Consider the following 10,366-nt stretch of genomic DNA (forward strand, 5'->3'; position numbering starts at 1 on the left):
GCCACCATGTTTATCATAGCCATTGTCTTAATCACCAAGTGTTGAGGAACTAGCAACCTACTCAGATTATACGCATTCCCTCTCTGGCCCCATAATATGTTGGGGTTTTTAATGGAAAACTATACCTGGCATCTGGTTCTTACTTCAGGACAATTGCACCCAAAATCATCCATTCATTGCCTTAAATAAGACATCCCAATGAACCAGTGACTAATCATCTCGTGCTCACATAACTGTGGTGCCATACATTTGGTATTTTTTAATTTGGGGAGGCTGTCAAAGGCCTCAACACAGTCAAGCAACTTGTAGCTGAGCTTAAATTGAATATTACTTACCAACATCATAACCCTATGGTTTTAATTAGTTAATGCTTGTAGGATATATAAAAATTTAATTATAAATTTGTACACATATTATCATCAAACAAAATTAGCTTAGCAAACCTCCTCGTCCCCCAATAGACTTTTTTTTTAATATTTTTTTTTTTTAATTTTTTTTTTTTAACGTTTATTTATTTTTGAGACAGAGAGAGACAGAGCATGAACAGGGGAGGGGCAGAGAGAGTAGGAGACACAGAATCTGAAACAGGCTCCAGGCTCCGAGCTGTCAGCACAGAGCCCGACACGGGGCTTGAACTCACGGACCGTGAGATCATGACCTGAGCCGAAGTCAGACGCTTAACCGACCAAGCCACCCAGGAGCCCCCCCAATAGACTTTTAACTGTAAATAATATATAAGTTTATCTTGCCAAACTCCCAAAATAAGACTCTCTAACATACAAGGCCTAAATAATCTTAATTATTCCATAATTTGTATATTTTCTCCAATTATAGTCTCAACCAAAACATATTCTAGCCCAACTTCTAATTAAATAAAATTTTAAGACTCTAAAAATTTTCCAAATATTAGGCTTAATGAGCTAATTATTTTTTATTCTTTATTAAGTTTAATCTCACCCCTTTGAAAAACTGATACAGCAGTTAGTATTTTGAAAATAAAATATTCGGAAAGGAATTTTTCTAGATATGATTTAGTTAATGAATCTTAACAATTAAAGCCAGGCACTGAAAATGCCTAGATGAGTTTATAAAACTCCATAAACTCATAGGCTTTGTCCCATTATTTCTACTAATTTTGCATCAAATTACACAGGCAAGTATATGCATCCCAGTGAGAATGCCTTCCAGATCTGTGAAGATAAAGGAACAGGCCTCAAGGTCAATAACAAGGAGTTCATTATGCCTTGCTTAACCACACACCCATGAAACACAGCAGTGATAAAAATTGTTATAAGTGAAAGTTTGACTAATTTCTATTAGCTTACTATTAGAGTTGGTAAATTTTGTGCCAGCCACCACAGTCATACAATTAACCCAAATTAATAAAATTTGGGAGTAAAGCATGTTTAAGAAAATCTAATAATAAAGTTAAATTCTGATTAAACTATAAGAAGCTGCGACTAAAATCAAAACAACCTGCAGAAATGACTTGGATATTTCTGGTTACACGACAGCTAACTGAGATCCGAACTGGGATTAGATACTCCACAATGCTCAACCCTACACCCAGATAATTAATATAACAAAATACTCGCCAGAGCACTACTGGCAATGTCTTAAAACTCTAAGAACTTGGAAGCCTGTTCTATAATTTATAAACCCAGATAAACCTCACCACCTCTTGTGAATCCAGACCATGAACCACCTTCCTCAGCAAACCCTAAAAGGGGATGATGGGGGGTGCCTGGGTGGCGCAGTCGGTTAAGCGTCCGACTTCAGCCAGGTCACGATCTCGCGGTCCGTGAGTTCGAGCCCCGCGTCAGGCTCTGGGCTGATGGCTCAGAGCCTGGAGCCTGCTTCCGATTCTGTGTCTCCCTCTCTCTCTCTGCCCCTCCCCCGTTCATGCTCTGTCTCTCTCTGTCCCAAAAATAAATAAAAAACGTTGAAAAAAATTTAAAAGGGGATGATGGTAGGCAAAAATATCAGCATAGAAATATAGGTCAAGCCATAGCTTACGAGGTGGAAAGAATGGGCCATTTACTCCACTTCGAGAAGATTAAATACCATGCAAAAGCCTGTGTGAAACTGAAGACTAAGGAGGAGTTAGTAGTAAATTAAGAACAGAGAGCTTCATTGAATTAGGCCACGAAGCAGGCGCACAATCATCCATCACCCTCCTCAAATGTTAATTTCACTTTTTAAGACTATTTATAATTATCTAACACATGAAAAAAGACAAGTGTGTTTGGACAAACCAAGGTGTAAATAAAGCACTTGGTTTACCCTCGGGAGATTTCATCTTAAAATGACCGCTTTGAACTAAAGCCAGCCAAAACTTAGCTAAACCTAACAATTCTATTTAAATGCAACAAGACATTTATTTACAAAGGCGAATATAGGGGAGAGGCATCTTAATGGGTGCTATGGAGAAGATAGCGCAAGAGAATGATGAAATAAGTATTTAAAGTAGTAAAGAGCAGAGTTTGCCCGTTTATCTTTTGCATCATGAATTGACTAGAACGATTTTGACAAAGAGAGCTTAAGTCAAAACATCAGACAGCTACTCGCAGACACTTTAAGGAACAAATTCATCTATTTGGCAAAACAGTGACAAGATCTATTAACACAGGTAAAAAGCCTGATGAGCTGGGAGATAGCTGACTCTCCAGTTCAACTTCAATGTTACCCAGGGGCTTCTGGGTGGCTCGGTCGATAGAGCATCCGACTTCTGCTCGGGTCATGATCTCACAGTTTGAGAGTTTGAGCCCCATGTCGGGCTCTCTGCTGTCAGCACAGAGCCCGCTGTGGATCCTCTGTCCCCCTCTCTATCTCTGCTCACGCTCTCTCTCTCTCTCTCAAAAATAAAAAAATAAAATAAAATTACCCAAATTGGTTCAACTTTACAATTACCCAAAAAAGTATGGGGCGCCTGGGTGGCTCAGTCAGTTAAGTGTCCCACTTCAGCTCAGGTCATGATTTCATGGTTCATGAGTTCAAGTCCCTGGAGCCTGCTTTGGATTCTGTGTCTCCCTCTCTCTCTCCCACTCCCTCACTCACGGTCTGTCTCTCTCTCTAAAAAATAAACATTTAAAATAAAATAAAATAAAATAAAATGAAATAAAATAAAATAACCCAAACAAGTATTAAGTCCTACATAAATTTAAATGTTAATTTAAAAAGGTACAGCTCTTAGGACATGGGAAATAACCTTCTTTAGAGGTTTTTACAATATTTACAATATTTTACAATATTTACAAAGCCACAGTTGCCTTAAAAGGCAAATATTTAGAGTTCTTATTGACAATAAGGTGCCAATAAGGTGACAACCTCAATGCCAGACCAGAATATCCCAATGTTGTAACTACTATCAATGGTCCTTCTGTTCAATGATTAAAGTTTCATATGATTTGAGTTCAAACTAGAGCAATCCAGATTGATTTCTATTTCATATTTTCCCCCCAGGAAAAGACAAGAGAAATGAGGCCAACCTGAGAAAAGTGCCTTCGACCGAATATATGATATACTCTTCATCTAATTAATTTCTATCAGCCCTGCTCTTGGTCTGGGTAAGTGGAAGTCCGGTAACCTCATAAAACTTGAACCTTTATAACTAGGGGTTCAAATCTTCTTCTTACCAGTACATTCATGGGGTGCCTGTGTGGCTCAGTCAGTTAAGCCTCCGAATGCAGCTCAGGTTATGATCTCACAGTTTGTGAGTTTGAGCCCCAAATCTGGCTCTGTACTGACAGTGTGGAACCTACTTGGATTCTCTCTCCCTCTCTCTCTGCCCCTTCCTGTCTCGCTCTCCCTCTCTCTCTCTCTCTCCCTCAAAATAAATAAAATTTTTAAAAAGGTATATTCATAATTAATCTTCTGTTAATTATTCTCCCCCCCCACTTTTTTAAATCTAAATTCAAAGTAGTTAACTTACAGTGTAGTCTTGGCTTTAGGAGTGATTCATCTCTTACATATGACACCGAGTTCTCATTCTGAAAAGTGCTCTCCTTAATGCCCATCACCCATTTAGTCCATCATCCCATCCACCCTCCCTCCAGCAATCCTTAGTTTGTTCTCTATATTTGAAAGTCTTTTATGGTTTGCCTCCCTCTCTGTTTCTATCTTATTTTTCCTTCCCTTCCTCTATGTTCATTGGTTGAGTTTCTCAAATTCCACATATGAAGACCTAAATGTGAGATAGGAAACCATCAAAATTCTAGAGGAGAAAACAGGGAGCGACCTCTTTGATCTAGGCCGCAGCAACTTCTTACTTGACATGTCTCCAGAGGCAAGGGAAATAAAAGCAAAAATGAACTATTGGTACTTCGTCAAGATAAAAAGCCTCTGCACTGCAAAGGAAAATCAACAAAACTAAAAGGCAACCGATGGAATGGGAAAAGATACTTGCAAATGACGTATTAGATAAAGGGATAGTATCCAAAATCTATAAAGAACTTACCAAACTCAACACCCAAAAAACAAATAATCCAGTGAAGAAGTGGGCAAAAGACATGAATAGACACTTTTCCAAAGAAGACATCTAGATGGCAAACAGACACATGAAAAGATGCTCGACATCACTCATCATCAGGGAAAAACAAATCAAAACCACAATGAGATACCACCTCACCCCTGTCAGAATGGCTAACATTAACAACTCAGGAAACAACAGATATTGGCAAGGATGTGGAGAAAGGGGAACTCTTTTGCACTGCCAGTGGGAATGCAAACTGGTGCGGCCACTCTGGGAAACAGTATGTATGTTCCTCAAAAAACTAATAGTAGAACTACCTTATGACCCAGCAATTGCACTACTAGGAATTTATCCAAAGGATTAAAAAATTCAGTTTTGAAGGGGCACAAACACCCCAATGTTTATAGCAGCGCTACCAACAACAGCCAAAGTATGGAAAGAAACCACATGTCCATCAACTGATGAATGGATAAAGAAGATGTGGTATACATGTATATCGTAGAATATTACTCGGTGATGAAAAAGAATGAAATCTTGCCATTTTGCAACAATGTGATGGAACTAGGGGGTGTTATACTCAAGAAATAAGTTAGCCTTCTGTTAACTATCCTTATTTTACTTGCTATAGTTATTTTCATATTAACTGAATGAAAAGTATTAAGTTATGTAGAACTTCATAAAGGACGAAATATTGTTGGTCCTCATCATCTATTTAAACCCATCACCAGTGCCTTCAAATTCTTTATCAAAGAATATTTACAACCATTGACATCATCAATAATTATATCATAGCACCAATCCTAGCCCTTACAGTAGTCTTAACAATATGTATCTCGCTACCCATACTATATCTACTAATCAACATAAATCTAGGTGTATTATTCATATTAGCTGTAGCAAGACTACCCGTTTATTCTATTCTCTGATTGGAATGAGCTTCAAATGCAAAATATGCCCTAATTGGTGTAGGCTGAGCAGTAGCACCGATTTCATATGAAGTAACACCAGCAATTATTCTATTATCAGCACTACTAGTAAATGTATCATTTACATCATCAACCTTAATTATTACTCAAGAGTATTTTCTTTTTTTGAGAAAGAAAGAGAGAACGAGGGAGGGGCAGAGAGAGAGGGAGGCAGAAGATCCAGAGTAGGCTCTGTGCTGACAGCAGAGAACCCAATGAGGGGCTCAAACTCACAAACCATGAGATCTTAACCTGAACTGAGGTCAGAAGCTTAACCGACTGAGCCACCCAAGGGCCCTTCAAGAGTGTTTATGATTAATTTTTTTCTTATCATGACCACTAGACATAATATGATTCATTTAAACTCTAGCAGAAACCAGCTGGGCCCCTTTGCCTTAAGAGAGAGAATCAGAATTTGTCTCTGGTTTCAGGGTAAATATGTAGCAGGCCCATTTGCTCTCTTTTTTTTCTAGCAGAAATATGCCACCATTATCATAATAAATACTTTAACAATTCTTTTGCTAGCAGCATTTCACAATCCTTATATACCAGAAATGTATACAATTAACTTCATTATCGAAACCTTTCTTCTTTCTGATATGACCAACTTACACATCTCATATGAAAAAAAATTTCTTATACTAATGTTAGCATTATGCATATGATATGTATCAACTCCCATTATTATAGCAAATGTCCCACCACAAACATTAAAAATATGTCTGAGGGGCATCTTGGTGGCTCGGTCAACTGAGCATCCGACTCGATTTCGGCTCAGTCATGATCTCAAGACCATGGGATTGAGCCCCATATCAGGCTCCATGCTGAGCACGGAGCCTTCTTGGGATTCTGTCTCTCTCTCTTCTCTGCCCCCACCCCCCTCTTGTGCTCTGTCTCTAAAAATATATAATAATGATAAGATAAAATAAAATAAAATAAAATAAAGTAAAATAAAATAAAATAAAATAAAATAAAATAAAATAAAAAATTTTTAAATAATAAAATGTCTGATAAAAGAATTGCTTTGATAGAGTAAATAACAGAAGCTTAAACCCCCTTATTTCTAGCATTATAGGGGTTGAACCTAATCCTAAGAATTCAAAACTCTCCATGTTACCATAATACATCATATTCTATGATATTCTATGGTCAGCTGAATAAACTATAGGGCCAATACCCCCAAAATTGTTTATATTCTTCCCATACTAATAAACTCTCTTATCTTTAGTATTATATTATTTACCATTATTACAAATACCATAATCATTATATTAAGCTCACACTAATTAATAATCTAAATTTGTTTCAAGATAAATATAATAAACCACATTCCAATTCTAATTAAAACTTATAGTCCATGATCCATAGAAATATCCATTAAATATTTCCTAATAACAAACAAGCTACCACATCTCTACTTCTCATAATAGTTATCATTATTAAATTAATATATTCTGGTCAATGGACAATTACTAAAATTTTCATTCCACGGCATCCTTTATTATTACAGTAGCCTTTATTATAAAACTTGAACTTTCCCCATTCCACCCTTGAGTACCAGAACTTACACAAAGTATTCCATTAATAATCAGACTTAATCATCTTATCAGCATGACAAAAACTTGCCTATCAGTTTTATATCAAATTTCACCATCAATTAATCTATTATTAACAGATCATAAGTTTACTATCTTACTATATAGTATTACTGTATTATTAACAGATCGTAAGTACCACTTCCTTTGATCCTGAAGGAGGAGGCGACCCAATTTTATCTCAATATCTATTCTGATTCTTCAGTTACCTGAAGTATATATTCTTATTTTACCTGGATTTGGGATAATTTCACATATTGTTGTATATTACTCAGGAAAAAAAAAAAAAGGCTTTTGGCTATGTAGGGATAGTATGAGTCATATTATATTGGAGAATCAGAAGTTACTAAAGGATTTTCAACTGCACAGGGGGTCAATGCCCTTGACCCCGACATCGTTCAAGGGTCAACTATACTTGCAACACTGGTATTACACGTGGTACTTTGGCGAGAACAGTACACTCAAGTACCACACACCAGTTAAGCAATAAAAGCGATATGTAGACATTTTATTCAGTAATATTAATTTCCGAGAACCTCTCCCTTTCCTGATGGGCCCTTTCTGTTCTGTTTCACTTACATCTAGCTCAGAATCCTTGATTTTCCTCCTGTTGGGGCCCATTCCTGCCTTTAGATTTGGTGGCTCATTTTGGCTTTGTTATCTTGATCTTTACTGATTTATACAGAGTTTGACTTGATTCTCTTTACTTCTTGACACATGAGGTAGGATACTCTTCCTTAGTTCTGACACTTGTGACTGCAATCCCTTTTAGGCTAGGTGCTAGCCATATGTCACCTTGGTTTCCTCCTCAGGGTAATTCTGATAATTTGCCATCTGTGAGATGCACTTTTCTGTGTATGTGAAGTGTCAAACATTCATTTATTCAAGAAAAAAATTTTTCTCTACATTCGATCTTCAACAAACACTCTGACTCAGATCTAAACGTATCTAGAAACATAAATTTTTCTTTGCTCTTCTGTTTATTCACACGTTTAAATAAGAATACCCAGTGTTAGAAATCAATGATCTCTCATGAAGTAGGATTGCGTTTTCGGGTGTAAAACTCTTTTGAAGGAAATGTATGTAACTGTGGGACTGGTTAGTTAAGGAGTTGCTTGACTTAGATTTGTCAGTATTTTGTTGGACTTTTAAACTTTCATTTTACATCATTCTTGGTCATTATTGTACCTCACTGGGATTTATGATCTCTGTATGTGAGCAGATGAATAAACAGATGGAAATGATAACTAAATGGCAGCCCTGGAGAATGGGTGTAGTTCTCAGACAAGCCTCCACTCACTGATGGTTAATTCTGGCTTTCCTGAGGTCTGAGGTGGGCGGGAATGTGGTGAGCACTTACTGGAGGGGGGATCCATCAGGATGGGCAAACTGAATTTGCAAGAGGCATGTTCATCTGGAAATTCTCTTCCCTAGAAAATTCCTTAGAAACAGAACTATCTGTTCATACTTTGAAGCTTTTTAATAAGACCACCTCACAGGAGACCTGCAATACCTTGAACGATGATTCGCTAGAATAATGTTTCTCCAACGAAGGGGCGGGCCTGTGGCCAAATCTGGCCCCATTTGTTTTTGCGTGACTTGCAAGCCAAGACAAGCTTTTACATTTTCAAACGGTTGGGGGGAAAAATCAAAAGAAGACTAATATTTCATAACATGTGAAAATGACATGAAACTCAAACTTCAGAGTCTACACATAACTTTTATTAGAACACATCTGGGGTGCCTGGATGGCTCAGTCACTTAAACTTCCAACTCTTCATATCAGCTCAGGTCATGATCTCATGGATCCTGAGTCTGAGCTCCTCTGCCCTGACAGGGGCTCTGCGCGGACAGTAAAGAGCCTGCTAGGGATTCTCTCTCTCGCTCTCCCTCTGTCCCACCCCCCGCCTCTTTCTCTCTCTCTCAAAAATAAATAAACATTAAAAACACACATACAAACACACACACATCCTTGCCCATTGATTGACATATTGTCTATGGCTATTTTCAGCTACAACGGCAGAATTAAGTAGTTCCAACAGAGACTGACTGTATGGTTCACAAAGCTAAAACATCTGCTATCTGGCCCCTCGCAGATAAAGTTTGTCAGCCCCAACTCTAGACCTTATGTGAGGAAAGCAGGCACTGAATCCCCCTGGGTACATACAAAATGAACATCTCTATGCAGTTAAGGAGACTGAACAAGTCAGGAAATAGAGAAAAGACGGTGAGCTGGTAGTCTCAGTGCTTAACTCGAACATTCCTTCAGGAAATCTCGGTTGTCAATCCTCTTCACTGAAGCACTCACATTCAAACTGCCACCTGGAAACCTGAAACTGTGGGTCTAGAACAGCCGTCAAAGCTAGTGCATTGGGAATGGAGCCAGGAATTAAGAGTAAACTGGGGACATACCCAATATGCATCCCTCTATGGAGTGCCACACCCTGAGCTAAATTGCTCTATCAAATATTCTCTCTAGCTGGCCCCGTTCCAGAGAACAGGAAGGAAACAGCATTAAAGGTTTGGAAAAGAGGGGGCAATGAAGCAAGAAGAGCTAGGATGAGATGCCCAGGAGAGACAGGGGGCAATAAACGTGTCCTCCACCGACAGAATATACACTCCTGCGAAGGGCAGAGAGGGGAAGGGTGGCCTTTTTCACCTCCTGGAGAAAGAAAACAACATCAGAGGCCAAGGTGGAATTGGGTGTGTCCCGCCCTTCCTTAGATGAATAAGGCTACAGGAACGTTCCTGAGAAAGAGATCCACAGTCTTTTCTTGCACTATAGTTTATGTGGCATGAAAACTGAAAAGAGCTGTATGAGAAATGAGATAAAACCACGTGGTCTGAACTGTAGCCCTAAAAAATTGAGTGAACCCCATGATTTAAAGAAAAAAAAACTTACCAACAATCCACATTTACCATTTAGTAATTGCTAACTACATGTCACATATGTGTATATGTACAAATATATATACATCTATAAATATATATACACATAAATATACTGTAATCCTTGCAACAACCGAGCAATACAGATGGTAGTAGTGAAGTATCCCTATTTCATTAATGAAGAAACCAAGAATTAGAGAGGTTAAATGACTTGCTCAAAGCCAAACAGCTGTAAGAGACAGAATGAAGATCTGAAGTCTCTCCGTCCAGTTAACCACGTTTACTTTACAGATGAGCACTGCTACCATCTTCAAAAGACATAAAAAAGCAGCTCCTCAAAAAATTAGATATATGCCAGTTTCTGCTAAGTATCACCTGCTCAATTAAGGGATTACCTGGGTAGAATAATTGAGGCATCATAATTTTAGTTGATGTAAGAAAATGCT

Source organism: Panthera tigris, chromosome F3 (assembly GCF_018350195.1).
Source record: "Panthera tigris isolate Pti1 chromosome F3, P.tigris_Pti1_mat1.1, whole genome shotgun sequence".
In the NCBI taxonomy this organism is placed as follows: domain Eukaryota; kingdom Metazoa; phylum Chordata; class Mammalia; order Carnivora; family Felidae; genus Panthera; species Panthera tigris.